The following is a 16,372-nucleotide window of genomic DNA, read 5'->3' on the forward strand; positions in this document are numbered from 1 at the left end:
CGTTATCTATTGATAGACAGGAGAGGCAGAAGAATCAACAAAGTTTCATTTTTCAGCCGCCCATCTGGTACACTGATTGCCGTAAACATGGGCTCGAGTTCTAATCCCGGAGAATACAATGTTATAGCTGTTCATTCCTTCATAAGATTCAACGGTGGCCCCTTTTAGGTGCTTCCATAACGAAATGGCTAACACTTCCAGCCCTTCTAGAGGGGCAAGGGTGGCTATTAAATAGAGAGACCGGCCATTTAAAAAAAAGTTTCATTTTTCATCTAAGGCAGGTATCATTATCACGGTCACGAATCATCAGTTTGCTTCTAGCTTCAACTGCTGTGAGTTTTCACTAGTCGATTTAGTTTAGTGCTTTAATCCCAATGACGGTAATTTTCTTGATTATGGTGCAATCACACTTTATACCCGGATGCTTCGCTTTTGTTTTGGCAAAGTTAAGAGGTCAAAGCTAAGTTCTTGTGAGTGAATTGAGCACTGCGGTTTTAAAGCCTTGAAATTCAGTCTCTAATTCATATACAGTGGCGTAGCGACGGGGGGGGAAGGGGGTGTATGATACCCCGGGCGCCGCTCGCAGAGGGACGCCAAATTGTCTCCAAACAAGATTTTCCGAAAAATTTCAGTTTATATTTTGATCGATTTCTGAAAAATGTATTTAAAATTAATAATTATTGTAATATAACTAATCATTTATTTTCTTGATTTGTCTGATAAAATGTGTAATAAATGTTTATGCTTGCAGTACATCAATCAAACATCTCCGTATACAAACCTTTTTTTCTGACCACTTTATTTTTGTAAAATAGAGGTATGTTTTTATTTTTTTAAACGAAATGCATGTATAGCTCTCGCTTTTTATTTTAAAACGATAACAAACGGTCCAGTCTCATATTATAACCCTTCGACCTTGAACTACATTCTTAGACAAAAAACCCGACGTAACACGACCCACCGAGAAGATATAAAGCAAATTGGACACAAATTGATATGCATACAGGTTTCGACGGGAAATGCAAAATTTTACATTTTGGCTGCCAATGAATGAACGGTTGTCGCTACAGCGCATCTGATCTGCTCAATTGACAGGATATTTAAGAGGAGAAATTACGATTGAAGTCTCTTCAGCGAGCTGCCATATAATTGCTTATTTCATCCTCTGCCACTATCAAGATCTTCAAGCAAAGTTATCAATCTGTTTACTTAAGAATCACAGCTCCCGCAGATTTCAAATCTGCCTATGAATATTTTCATCGCGGTCTTAATAATTATTTGCACTCCCCAACACAAGCCACATGCCAATGAGCCTATTAATCGTAAAATCTTTCCTATCCACTTTTTGCTTTAGTGTTTGTACTGTGTATAGAAAATTATAAAAAACCAAAAAAAGTATAAAATATGAAATACAAAAAAAATTTTTAAAAATCTAAAAACTTTAAAAAAAAAAATTATGAAACTTAAGTTTTTATTTCTCATCTCTATCCCTAAACTCTCTCGAGCCTGTGGCTCCCTCTAGTGTGCATCAAGTAAATCACTTATGCCAAATTTTTCTTATTTCTGCTCGCTTTTATTAATTCTGATGTGGAGGTAGATGGTTTTGAACCATAGGAACTCCGAAATTTTTAAATCATTGGCATTCCAGGTTATATATTCTTGACGAATTTCATTCCGTGTACTCTGTTAGACAGTAACTATGCTTCGCATACAGGTGCGCGAACTATATGCGCAGATGTCAGAATTTGAGAGAATGTAGTTGGGCGCAAAGAAGCCGGTTGGTCTTATCGGCGAATACCTCGACATTTGAGCAGGAGCGGAATGAGTGAACCATGGCCGCACACAGCGTCAGAAAAGAAGCTGTAGGCTTAGGGAAATTTCTATTTCAAGTCTAGAGCCCCCAAATTTCCGCAGTAACTAGCTTGTAAGGATTATGTTAATTTTATTAATAGTTAAATTTTGAGTTAAACTTCCTTTCCTATCGCTTCTTAACTTCAACTTAGCACTTCCGGCCAGAACGTAGTATTAGAATCACGTCTCATACAATAATGAGGAAGACCGGTATATAACCGCGAAGTTTTACTGTCTAAGGGAGAAAGATATCAGAGATTCTGGTCAGCACACATCCGCCTTTTTAGGCTTCTCTCTCTTAAGCTCGGCCGTACTTTAGGCCCTTGATAACTTCGCAGTCAATTAGCGTTAAGGGGTCAACTAAATTACAATCTTAATAGCTTCGGCTACATCTCTTTAGTTAAGATAAGTTTAGTTTAATTCTTAGTTTCTTAAGTTCACGACCAAGTGTCGGCTTTATTGTACAACTCCAAGACGGAGTTCTGTTAAATCTTATTTGAATAATAAGGGATTAATTCAGAAGTCAAACAACAAAAATCAGCGTTAATTTTCACAGGACTAGTTTCGATGGTTTTACCGAACCACCATCCTCAGCTGCAAAACCGCAAGATTCTTCACTTTCAACGTTAACTTACAATTACGCAGTGGAGAATCCTACAAGCTTTATACAAAAATGGAACTTCCATTTCCCTATCACCAGTGCAGGATTTACATATAAGCTACAAGAGCTATAGTTTAGGGCCCCCCAAAATTTAAAATATAGCATAACAGACTTATAAAGAGCCCCAGTTTTCAAATAGCTTAGGGTCTCATCTAGTTTAAATCCAGCACTACCTATCACTAATAGTCGCAGAGATTTTCCATTTTTAATTGCGTGTAATTGCCTTTAATGTCTTTTTATTTCTTCAATAACTTCTCTTTCCGAAACTTTCACAAATTATTTTTTATTTAGACCATATCAATGCCAAGGAAAAAACTTAGCGGTTCTCAGAATCGGAAAAGAAAACGAGGGCAAGAAAAAGAAGCTCAGAACTCCAGAATAAGAATGGAATTATATTTAACAAGGAGGTTAGAATACATGGAGATGGCGTCTCTGCTGTCGCAATACGAGGAGAGTGAAGCCGGGGGAAGCAAATAAGCCACGCCTCGTGAGGGCAAGAAAACGCTTCCCTTACTATGTGAAGTGAGGTTAAACGTCAGCTTGTTTGAAGTTTTGAGTGTGTTTTCTGATTTCTTATGTGAAGACGTGAGAGGGTTATAAGGTACTGAATGGTTACATTGAAATAATGTCTACATTTCGGATTTCATTTCCATATAAAAGAATGTTTTTTTAACATGCATAAATAAGCAGAATAATTGAAATGTGCGTTTGAAAAGCCGTCAGAAAAGAGTTTGAGTATTTTCTCGGTGTGACGTGCGCGAAGAAACATCTATAATTCTCAGATTTTTCTTCAATTAATGGTTTGAGTATTATACTCGTAATTAACTGAGTTGTAAAAGCAAAACGGTACGTAAACAAGGGAAGGGGGAGTGGTCAGCTCATCGTGGAAAAGAAAACGCGTTATTTTAAAGGTGTGATCATATTACATTACAAGTCATATTTTATGTATTTAATTTTATTTTCTGTTCAAGTAAATATTTAATAACAGGATTTAATTTGGGGTGAAATTTGTGGGAGTTTTAAAAATAACAATGCAGAATTTAAATATTATTTTTTATCATTGTTCATGCAATTTAATATTTTTCAAAACGTAAGTAGTATTTCTAACATGGAAAATTGAGAATTATACCTGTATATATTTAGAATAACTAAAATATAATCAATTAATGGTTTGAGTATTTATTTATTTATTTTCACAATACCTTTATTGCTAGCATTCATTAATGACAGCATGTAATTACATAATGTATTTTTCATTTAACTCATTTTAATGGAATCAGTCCCTTTGTACTGTATTTTCCCTCATTTACCTGTGAAATGTAATACCGGATCCTGCTATTCTTCTATTTGTACAGCCGAAAGCGACGCAGGAATTTACCATTTTGGCAGGAATAAAAATTGCTTCTCGGAACAATATTGCAGCCGTCTACAAGATGATAGAAAATGTAGAAATAAAATGAAATGGCGGGAAAAAGTGAAGGAAAAAGCGCGCGAAGAATCCACGGTCTTTAATTTACGAAACTGGGTGTGGCTAGGTTCTGCCTCATTGGCTGAAGAGCTCGTCAATCTTTCTAAAGCCACGACTACTAAGGGCATGCTTTCCCCCACTTTTTGGCTTCACTTGGACTGCGCGCAGGGCATCTCCATGTATTCTAACCTCCTTGATATTTAATAAACAAATCGAAAAAAAAATGGGGGGGGGGGAAGTTAAGAAGGATGAAGAACTAAAATCAGATTCAAATTGTATTTCTATTGCTACTAAACGTTTATGCAATAACACATCACAACAAATAAAATACTCTAAAGATGATGAAGTTGGGGGCTCAAGTACATCAGAAGTCCCAAATCCATGTCCATTACTAATAAGTACAGAAAATGCAACAGAAACCCTCACTGCAATTCAGGAAATTCTGGAGTTCAATGACGTTGCTTTTTTAAAATTCTCTAATAATCTTCCAATAATATCGAACCATCTTCGCGCTGAAGTGATTATTCGATTGAATCAAAGATTTATTGAAATACATGCTAAAGATGCAGCCTCAATTGAAAATACAATTTTAGAAAAATTAAATTCCGATCAGATTTCATTAACAAACTGTAGATTACAATGTTATGATAATGCTGCCGTGATGTCAGGTCACATATCTTGCGTTCAACAAAGAATTATGGAAAAAATTATAAAGCATTATTTGTAAATTGTGATAACCACTCATTAAATTTAGTATCATCCATGAACCGGCAGGTTCCTATCAACGGGCGCCAGGACTGAAGTGTCCTATCCCGATCGACGACTTTCGTTGCTTTTCGATTCTTAATCTAGTAGTTTTTGTATGGCATAGTTTTTGTATGACATATCTTTTCAGCTAGGATACGCATGTAGATGTTTCGATGATATGGCATAATCGAAAAGTAGGATGACAAAAAGCGACTGCAATTAGAAGCCGGAGGGTAAGTCCGCGGAGGCAGCTTTTCACGGTCGGCATGCAGTAAGGCAGAGCTTCCTTCCTCGGTGAAGTCTTGACTGGAACTGGATCCTTGATCCTCAGACTTTTAAGTAGTATCAGCCCTACTGGGCTATGACTAATATAAATCTCTTCGATGACATCATGGAGTATTCGTAAAAGCTTTAATAAAAGCTATTTTTGGCAATAATCAAAGTAGAATTTCAGATGTTGGAGTCTTCCTTTGAAACATCTATGCATTTTAAAAATTCTTGAAAAATATAATATTCACACAATAATAATAATTCACACAAAATATCAGTAATAATTAGAAAATACAAGTAGTAAAAAATTTTTTCCAGGTTAAATACGGATAAGATAAATATAATACAAGTCCTATTTGTGTTTAGCGTTCGGTAGGACCGAACCGTCGATCTCGTTGGGCAAAAATTTTTCCTTGGTCTGTGCCACTCGGCTACGTCGTCATCTGCATTCTAATCGCTAATAAGGCTTATACGAAGAGTTCTAGTGCTTGTAGGGCGAAATCTAGCTTTTCATTTTCATTTGAGACTTTTGTGAACTTGTGGTAAAGATCTTTTAGCTTGAATATCAGTGATTTAAATTCATCTAAGTTTTTGACGTCAGATAGTTTAGTTTTTTCTATTTCTTTAGGTGCCGTAACGTTAGCGTATGTCTTCTTATTGCTGTTTTCTGTGATCGGTTCTGGATTTTGTGTATTTAATTTGGGGAAGTCATCTTTTTGCGGAATTTTTTGCTTTTGTAGGAATTTTTTGCTGGGATGTTCAGGGCAATCTATGCTTGTAGCGGCGTGAAAACCGCTACAAAGCACGCATCTTGCTGGAATCTCTTTTTTCTCTTTTATTGGGCATTGATATGAAAGATGATTTTCTAGGCATCGTACACATCGTGGTAAGTTGTGGCACGCTCTCTGCGTATGTCCATAGCGTTGACATCTAAAACATTGGACTGGACCCTGTCTTGAGTTATAACCTACGATACGCACTTTCATGTCACAGATATGAGTGATGTTAAAAATTTCTTTTTCTTCTTTAGTTCTTGGCGTTTCGACATAAAAAATGGGCAGTAATGTTGGAATACCATCGCGCATCCTTTGTAATTGATGGATTTTAAGCACATTAATGTTATGCAGTTTTAATTCTTCTTTAATTTCGTCAATGGGGGTTTGTACGGTTAATCCTTTGATGACAGTTTTCAGGTTCTTTTCTTTATTTAATAAATAGGTATGGAAAGGGATGGGCGCTTTTTCTAAATAATCTTGGGCTTTTCGGAAATCGTCTTCGTTGAAAAACTGTACTCTTATGGTATCACCTTCAGTTTTGGTTTCAAGTTTGCAAATCTTTAAATTTTCTTTTATGTGCTTTCGGATTTCTGGCCAATTGTTACTATTGAGATCGGTAATAATTATGGGAGGAATTTTAGTATTTTTAGGATATGGGCTGCTGGGTTTCTTAGGTTCTTCTGGTTGGGTCATAGTAATATCTTCATTATTATCGTTGTCATTTTTCGCGTCAAGCATTTCCTCGTTGTTGAGGGAGTCAAATCTGGATGAGGTGCTTATCGTCTGCGAACTGTAGGAAGATCCGCTATCGCGGCGCGATCTTTTAGCTGGTTTAACTACCGACCAATCATTAGCGCTTTCGCTAGTGGAAGGCGGGAATTGCGATATGATAGTATCTATATCTCTTTTTGGTATAAATGAATAGAGCTTTTGCTCTTGGGTTTAACGATAAACTTTAAACGATATGCCAGTTAACGACAATATCCTTACAGCCTGCTATGCCGACGATACTGCCTTCCTCAGTAAATCCAGAAATCCACAGACAGCCAGAAAAAACCTCCAAAATCATATTAACACAATAGCCCAATGGTACAGAGCTTGGAAACTCAAAATCAATACTACCAAATCATCTCTAATCTATTTCCGGAAGCACAAGCTTAGAAACAATATTGGAAATATTCAAATTAATAACCAGGATCTCCCCATTGGAAACAATATTAATTACCTAGGAGTTAATCTTGATGCCAGACTCACCTTCCGCCAGCATATCATCATCACTAGAAATAAAGCCTTTAAAGCCTTCATGGCAATATTCGCCCTAATGAGCAAAAATTCACATCTAAGTCTCACTACTAAGAAAATCATCTACATTCAAGCGATTAGACCGATTATTCTCTACGCATCTCCTGCATGGGCCTCTACAGCTAAAAGCAATAGAAATATCCTACAAACCTTACAAAACAAGATTTTAAGAATCATTACAGGAGCTCCATGGTTCGTCCGAAACAACGTAATCCACAGAGACCTCAATATTAAACCAATCAACTCAGAAATCCTACGCAATAGTCATAACTTCCATAGCAACTGCGACAACCACCAAGACGACATCATTAGAAGCTTAAATAACTACAACTATACTGAAATCCAGCGCCATAGACGCCCAAGAAACATATTCCACGACCCATATTGGTAGCTCTCACCCTGTACAATTTTGTTTATACCTCATTTTATTATTCTTCATTTCTTATGCACTATTTAATCCTTATTTAACCAAGTTTACTATTTGAAAACGTACATGTTTTTTATTCGCTGCAAAAATTCACAGCAAGTCAGGTCACGTGACCCGCACGGACCAATGGGAAAAATTTTTGCACACATCGACTTTGCATTATTTTCTTACGTGAAGTCATGGTTTTCATTGACAAACTGAAACCTGACAAGGCACCTGGCATAGATTCTATTTCGAATCGCATGATCAAAAACTTCCCCCCTATGTTTATCGTATGGATCACGGTCCTCATAAATTTAATGCTCAGGAGAAGCTATTTCCCCGACTGTTGGAAAATTGCAGCAGTCGTTCCCATTCCAAAACCGGGACAAAATTTAAACCTGCCCGTCAATTACAGACCCATCAGTCTGTTATCTTCTCTCTCTAAGATCTATGAATTTGTCTTACTTAATCGCCTGAATGAATTCTGTCGGGATAAAAATTTACTAATCCCGGAACAATTCGGCTTCCGACCTAAACACTCCACGGTACACCAGTTACTCCGTGTAGTGGAATTCATTCATGAAGGCTTTCGTAAGCGAGAGAGAACTGGAATTGTCTATCTAGACGTTGCCAAAGCCTTTGACAGGACTTGGCATGACGGGATTATTTACAAGCTCATGCGGCTTGGTTTTTCGGCTCATCTCATTAAAATTATTAACTCGTACTTGACCGGACGCAGTTTCCGCGTGCGAGTTAACCACGAATTCTCCTCTCCCCGCCCAATCTATGCTGGGGTGGCTCAAGGAAGTCTCCTCGCCCCCGCAATCTTTAACCTTTATGTAAATGATATTCCTAAGGCCCCAAATATCGATCTTGCATTATACGCAGACGATACAGCCATCATTTCTCAACACTCCAACACCCTCCAGGTAATCTCACAATTGCAGAGTTACCTTTCGACCTTAGAACTCTGGCTCGGTCTGTATAAAATCAAAATTAATGTCGCAAAATGTGCTGCCACCATGTTCATCCGAAGAAATATCCCAAATTTACCCAATTTAATGCTCTTCGGTGAACCTATTCCCTGGGTCTCTTCTTACAAATATCTAGGTGTTTTACTAGACTCAAAATTAACTTGGCAGCCTCACATCCGCAAAATCGTAGCGGGTGCGACAGCTGTCAAGACCGCCCTACGCCCCCTCTTAGCTAGTCATAGCGACCTGTCAACTGATAACAAAATCTTGCTCTACAAATCAATGATTAGGCCGGTTCTTACGTATGCATGTCCCGTATGGGGCCCATGCGCACTGACTAACAGAAAACATGTCCAAATTTTTCAATCTAAAATGCTTCGGCAAATTCTAAAAGCTCCGTGGTATGTACGGAACGAAGAGATTCATAACGACCTCAAAATTATGCCCATTAATCGCTATATACAGCGACTTTCGGAAAAATTTTTCAAAAATATTCAACGTGTCGCTAATCCTGTGCTTCATATGCTACCCGTATACGATCCTGCAGTTGCTTCTTCCCGAAAGAGACCCAGAGCGGTACTCAATAGGGAATATTCGACTCTGCCTTTTAAACGGGCTAGATATGAGCACACCGATAACCACGTGAATAATTACCTCTCGTTCCTTAACCCCCCCCGCCTCTAAAGTTCTTTAATGCACACGGCATTAACTCGAGGAACCTCTTTAACGTTTCTTTAACAAGAAACATCACAGTCAAATAGGACTGCTTTAACTTACTATCATCTTTCAACTAAAATAAAACTGAAAAAGTTCCCTCTAAAACTGAAAAATATTCTTTACATTTTAACTTCTCTCTTCTTTTAAGAAGGAACTTTCCTAGGCGCTTAACAGCATCCTTTTTGGCTTTTAAAAACCGCAATGACTAGCGGTCAAAAATAAAATGAAACTTCTCCCTCCCAAGGCCCAAGGCGATATTTTCCGGAGTACCTTTGCAACTTAATGCAATTACCTCCACAACTTCGTTAAGGAGAAACTGAGGTGATTAAGACAAAGCACTGGCTGAAGGGTAATGAAGGAGACCATTATGGGCTGACAGGGAAGGAAGTGAATAAGGAGTCCTATTCTATGGACGATAAATTCTTTCTGCTTTCAACCTGTTTTACTAGGTTGAAAGAGAGAGAGGTGACGGATAAGGGCAGATTCCTGAATGCATTGCATTAATGGAATCGCAAAGATTGAAAGACAATTAGCCGGGAAACATAATTTTCCAGGGCTCGGGAAAGGTATATTAGGTAATACGGAAAACCGCAGTAATCGCTAATGCCTTGGGGATGGGCTGGGGGGGAGAGAGTCTTACGACTGGAGCAGAGCAGGGGAAGGTGGAACGAAAAGAAGGGGGGGAAAGGATTCAAGAGTAGAAAAAGTTCTCCTACCGCCCGTGGCGAGGGTACAATAGGAGCAACTTTTGGAGCGGAAAGAACCGTGAGAGAAAGTTAACTGTGGAAAAGACGGAGAAGTTTAAGGATAGTTAAAGGGAAGGGAGTTAAAGAAAAACGTTAAAAGTTGGAGAGGAGAGGTGGATTAAAAAGTGGAAAGAAATAAAAAATGGGGACAGAATTGACCAAAAATACCTGATTGCTGTTGATGTTTGAAGATATGCAAGCTTGTACTTGTGCAGATTGCTGGAACAGAAATACATTAATAAAGTGTTTTGAGTAGCATGTGAGGGAGTTAGATTTAGAAGATTAGAATATTAATTTAAACTTCAAAAGAAAAATTAGGCAGTTTAAGTTGAATAATTAATTTAGGTGATAGAATAATAGAGTAACGTTAAAACTATTGCAAGTCTGATTTAAGATTGTCTGGGCCGTGTTTTATGAAAAGATGAGGTCTTGGCAAGTGGAGGGGCATGTTACCTATAGCAGCACGGATATAAAACCGAGAAACGAGGCCGGATTAGGTCCGGCGGGCATGTGGAAGTATGGAATTAATTAAGGGTCGTCGGGTTAGGCCCGTGAAGTGCTTGTTAATTTAAAAAATTTATAGAAAGAATTCCTAGTCAAGCAGACACCTCCGCTTCGGCTTCCTAGGAAAGATGTTATAAGTTCTCTCAAGAACGCTCCTAGGTCGCTTAGCTGAGCTGGGCTCAGCTGGATCATAAGCAGGAAGCGAATGCAAGACTGGGTTTTCGATCTGCGTTAATCTATTAAAGAATTTAGCCGAATTTTGCCGGAAAAAGGCATCTAGGGGTAGAATTTTGAGATCGTTATGAAGCACTTCATTACGGACGAAATAATGAGCATTTGTCAGGATACGAAGCGTGACGCTCTGGAATACTTGTATTTTCTTTAGATGGCTATTGGCAGCAGTAGACCAGACGACAGCTGCGTACGTCAGGATCGGTAGGATGGTACTCTTGTATAAAAGGATCTTATTGTTGAGGGAGAGGTTGCTGGTTCTTTTGAGGAGAGACATCAGCTGGGTTCTTGTATTCCTTGCTTTTGAGATGGCGTAATTGATGTGGGTATTCCAGAGCAGCTTCGCATCTAGATAAACTCCCAGATATTTATAGGATTCCACCCAGGGTATATTTTCTTCAAATAATCTGAGTGGAGGGAGTTGATTATGGACATTCCTCTTTCTGGAAAAGAAAACTGTGGCGGCACTTTTTGCGACATTAATTTTGATTTTCCAGGTAATGAGCCAGGACTCCAAGTCTGTTAAATACATCTGTAGGTGATTGAGAGTGGCATGTAATGTTGAGTGCTGTGAAATGATGGCTGTGTCGTCTGCATAGAGTGCTAGATCGACACTTGGTGCTTGTGGTATGTCATTTACATACAAGTTGAAGAGCGTGGCGCTAAGAATTCCTCCCTGAGGCACCCCCGCCAGGATAGGGCGAGGAGAAGAGACAGAATATTTTACTTTGACAGAAAAGGTACGATTAGTGAGGTAAGAGTGCATTATGTGCACAAAATTAGCCGAAATTTCAAGTCGCATGAGCTTGAATAAAATTCCGATATGCCAACATCTGTCGAAAGCCTTTGCTACGTCTAAATAAACAATAGCTGTAGGCTTTCCACTGCGAGATCCTGTATGAATGATTTCAACTACCCTCAGTAGCTGGGCCTGAGTTGAGTGTTTAGCACGAAAGCCGAATTGCTGAGGAATAATAATGTTTCGGTTTCGGCAGAAATCATTCAGGTATCTAAGCAGTATAGCTTCGTAAATTTTACTAAGTGAAGACAGAAGGCTGATCGGCCTATAATTTTGAGGGACCTTTGGGTCCATACCAGGTTTTAGAATAGGAATGACTAATGCATTCTTCCAGCTATGGGGATAATATTTTAGCCTTAGCATTGAATTTATCAAAACTGCTAGGTAAAATATGAATTTAACTGGTAGATTTTTAATCATGCGATTAGAAATCCTATCCAGGCCGGGTGCTTTTGCAGGGGTGAGATTTTTGATCAAAGCAGCAATCTCAGTCATTGTTGTGGTGATGGGATCCTCAGAGTTTGTATCTGAGGAGAGAAATTCTTCAACTTGGTGTTGGACTTCATGCGTGTGCTCTGCACAGGAATCGAACATGAGTCCAGTGTTAGGTGAAAATTGTGTTTGAAGGCTGTCTGCTATGCGTTCAGCCTTTTCGGTGTCTGTTAATGCCATCCGGTCATTGACCGTGCCCATTAGGGGGGGAATGTCGTGTTTTGGTTTGCGAAGCCGTGCGCTAGCAACCCAGAGGCTATTATCGGAAGTCTTTAAGGACTTAAGATAGTTTGCGTATTTTTCGTCTGTGTATTTCTTAATGTCAGACTTGATCTCATTCTGGATCCTTCGCAGTTGCACTCGAAAATTTTCCGAACGTGTATTTTGCCAGTCTCTGCGAAGGCGGTTTTTAATTTTGATTTTATCCTTAATGTGATCAGGTAATTTATAATAATTTTGCCTGAATTTGGGTTTGGAAGCAGCCGTAAATGCGCTTCCTAGGGTTTGGTTGAGCCTGTCAATGGCAAAATCAACCTCCTGATTATCGTGAATTTTGATAGGGGGGAGAATACCATTTTCCAAGACATACCGAAAGTTGTCCCAATTTGTGGAGACTTGCGCCGGTAAATTTCGGTTAATTTTGGATGTTTTAAGGGTGAGGTGAACCGGATAATGGTCAGAGGACAATTCCGGAATCACTTCGATCGAATAATCTACTGGAATATTTTTAAATAAGGCCAGATCAATAATGGAAGGAGCACCTAACCCCCCAGGAAACTGGTAATGGGTAGGTGTGTTTGGCGCAATAATTTGGATACGGGCGTCCTGAGCCCAAATTTTGAGTTTATCGCCATAGTTGTTGGCAGTGACACAATCCCAACTTCTATGACGGGCATTTAAATCTCCTGCGATAATCAGGTTATTTGCAACACCACTTAATTTTCTGAGATCAGAGATAAATGCGGGTCCCTGTCTCGGAGGCATATAGCAGGACGCTACTGCTATTGGGGGACAATTTGGAATATGAATTTGTACTATAGTCGCTTCTAAGGCCTCCAGTGGTGGCGTGGGAATCCTAGAATGTTTTAGGGAGCGTTTTACATAAATGCTAGTACCGCCACTAGCACGAACAGTGTCACTGATGCATACCTCTCTGTCATTTCGGTAGCAGAAATAATTCGCGATGTTCGCGCTAAGTCCCTCAACCAGATGTGTCTCCTGAACGAGGAAGAGGTCCATGTGATGCTCATTAATGAAATCCCGGACTTCGTGAATCTTCTTCTTGATTCCGTTAGCATTCCAGTAGGAGATCAGGAGAGAATCTTCACTGGTCGCACAGTTGAACTTGAGGCCGTTAGTTTAAGAGGCCACAGTATGCCTCATAAATATAAAATGCTCTCTCAGGCCCCGTGGAGACAGTTCGGAGCCTGGGGAGAGCATTTCTAAAAGCCTCGAGGAGGATCTTGTGTTCGATACCGAATTCCGAGGCGATTTGGAAAACGCTCCGGAGGGTATCTGTGCAACTTCCATCATCTACGGTCGGGGCTGGAGCCTGGGCCGGTGGAGTTGGCTGGAGAGGACGCTGCTTCGGCGCTTGCTTGGGAGCTTGCTTCGTCACAGGTGCTTTGGTCTGGTCCTTAGTAGATGATGGTAGTCCGGGATTTTTCCGTCCGGAAACGACATCACTAAATGAGGGATCCGTGCTGCTAATCGGAGCTTTAGCCGGAGCCGGTACAAATTTTGCAGTCCCGCTATCCGATCTAATAGGGGGGTTTTTGTTTTTGTTGGCTGGGTTTCGGGGACAGTGAAACCAGTTGGCTGCGTGCCGCCCAAGGCAGTTCGCGCAGGTGTTGGCTTCCTCCGGGTCTTTGGTGCATTGGTACGCGTAATGCGGGCCGGCGCACCTCAGACACCGGATTGGCAGTGTGCACACTGCGGAACTATGGAAGAAGCCTTGGCAGCGCCAACACTGGCTCGGTCCCTTCTTCCCGATATGCTTCTCGAACTTGATCTCAATGCCGAACATTGCGGTTTCTTCAAAAATGTCATAGACATTTAATGCAGGATTTAGCTGTACTAAAAATAATGGCATTGGGTAGCGGGACCTGTGCCTACGAAGTTGGGTTACAGAGATAACAGAATAACCCAGGAGTTGCAATTCTGCTTTGATTCTTTCAGTTTTTGCTGAGTTGGGTAAGCCGCGTAATATTGCCTTTACGGGCCGATCCTGCTTAAGGTTAAACGACTTATATTCGGCGCCCTGATTGTTTAAAATTTGGGCTACCGAACGATAGTCTTCCTCGGACTGCATTTCTATGCGGAGAAACTTACCCTTCATCCTGCAGATGGCCGTAGGCACAGTAGCTTGCACTAAGGAGGTAAGAAATTCAAAGTCTTTGGGCTCTACAAAGAAGAAAGGAATTTTTCTCTTTGAATTCTTAGAGCTTTCAGTAGGGGGGGAAGTACCGTCTCCGGGTTGCTCCACGAGATCGCTGTTTTCTTCCACCCTAACCGCAGGTTGGGTGGGGGGCAATTCCTCCTCCGGTTGTTCGCTCCAAAATGGAGGCAGGCTATTGTTAGGTTGTGGTTTCGAAGGGGAATTTGGCGCACCTCGTGCTACAAGATGGCGAGGAGGCCGCTGAAAACCTTCATCGTCAACTTTCCTAAGTTTTTTATTTTTAGGCAAATCGTTACTATCGCTTGAATTTAGAGTTAATTTTTGAATTTTCTTAGCGCTATGAAGAATTTTTTCTGCATTTAACTTTGCAGGTTTTAGAATTGGGCTATTGGATGTGTTTTTATTTAAATTTTGAGGTTTATCAGAATTTGGATTATTTTTACTCGAGATAACATCTTTAGTTAGTTCCTTAGCTGATTTGATTAATTTCTTAATACACTCATCTTCAGTTGGGGGAATGGCAAAGAGAGGCAGATTTAGGCGTTTCGCAAGAGTGGTAAGATTAAAAAGCGTTACCTTGGATTCTTGTTCGACGCACTTGAGATCAAAGCTTGCAAGAGGAGTTGATCTTCTGACCCTGGACAGATTCTGTTCCAATTCTGTGAATTTCGCCTTGAGAAGATACAGTTGTTTAATCTGGATGAGCAAATCGTCCGGATTTACCTCTGGAGTTGGTTCAGTGTCGGAGACAGGGACGGTCGTGTCCATCTCGGTGCTTGCTTCGGAGGGGTTGCCGGCTAAGAGTTCCGGCATCGCATCGCTGCAGGTGGCTTGTGCGGAGCTCATTCTCGCACATCCTCACTCGACGAGAGACACCCTGCTAATTCTCCCTCCCAGCTGATCACTGACTGAACCACTTTTTCGACCTGTAAACAGGTTCCCCCCTCCCCCCCCCCACCTCGAAGAGCGCGCATCGGAATTCCCCTGCGTGCCCTTCATCTGACGTATGCCAAGAAAATGATTATCAAGGTTCAAGGAAACTTCACCTTTTATATTTCTAGTCAAAATTTTTATGGCTGCCCCTATCTAAATTATTCTGGCCCTTTTTCGGCGCAAAATTAAGACCTTCTGAGTTTTTTGCCTTTTTTTGACTCAGTGTGAAGGCACTTACTCCAAGTCATTCGGCTTATCAAAATTTTTTTACCCTATTTGACAATACCCTCTTTCGGATGATTAAATTTCCTTTGAAGATGTGGAGGTAAAGGCGTAATTGCCTATGAACTCCGTAAATTGCACTTCCTTGATCCTTGATTTTCTTACGTTATTTATGTTTACTATTTCACCTTATTACTCAAGAATTTTCATGATCTATTACCTCAGTTATTGCACCATGTACTATTTATCTGCATTTACTATGAACACGCAACTTTACCAAATTCACTATGCAATGTTCAGGTCACATGACCTGCTCAATCCTAGTTCAGAGAGATACCCTACGCTAAATGCCACTGCCACCCCCTTGTTGTTGCCTCCACCCCACGCCAGTTCTCTCACATGCCTTGTATGACATCAAATTGCTTATTCTTCACTACGATGTCCAGATTCATCGAATTGCGTCAGGCACGCACCTTCCGCATATTAAGCGGATGAGATAAACTCCACAGGATCCCCTAAATAAGGGTACGATAATCATATACTAGTAAAGGCCCTTCTCAGGGCCGTATACTAGTCACTAGGCCTATGATACGGATACGGATCTTGGGTTTTGAGTTCGGCTTGCATTGAGCGACGTAGCTGAACGCTTTCTTTTGTGATAGGAAGTTGTTGAACTTTAACTATGGCATCTTTGAGCTCTTGAATGTGATGAACAATTTGTTGGACTTCATTGTCAAAATCAGTCGTCGTCCTCGGTTTATTGAGGCATTTGCCTTTGTTATCAATTGACATTGTTCTGGCAATCAGGTGGATTGTAGAAGCAAAATCATACTTACAAAAAATCGAGATGAAGAGAGAGCAAAAAACAATAA

The sequence above is a fragment of the Stegodyphus dumicola genome, chromosome 11 (assembly GCF_044657685.1).
Source record: "Stegodyphus dumicola isolate Sdum_Otavi_A_Nest chromosome 11, ASM4465768v1".
In the NCBI taxonomy this organism is placed as follows: Eukaryota; Metazoa; Arthropoda; class Arachnida; order Araneae; family Eresidae; genus Stegodyphus; species Stegodyphus dumicola.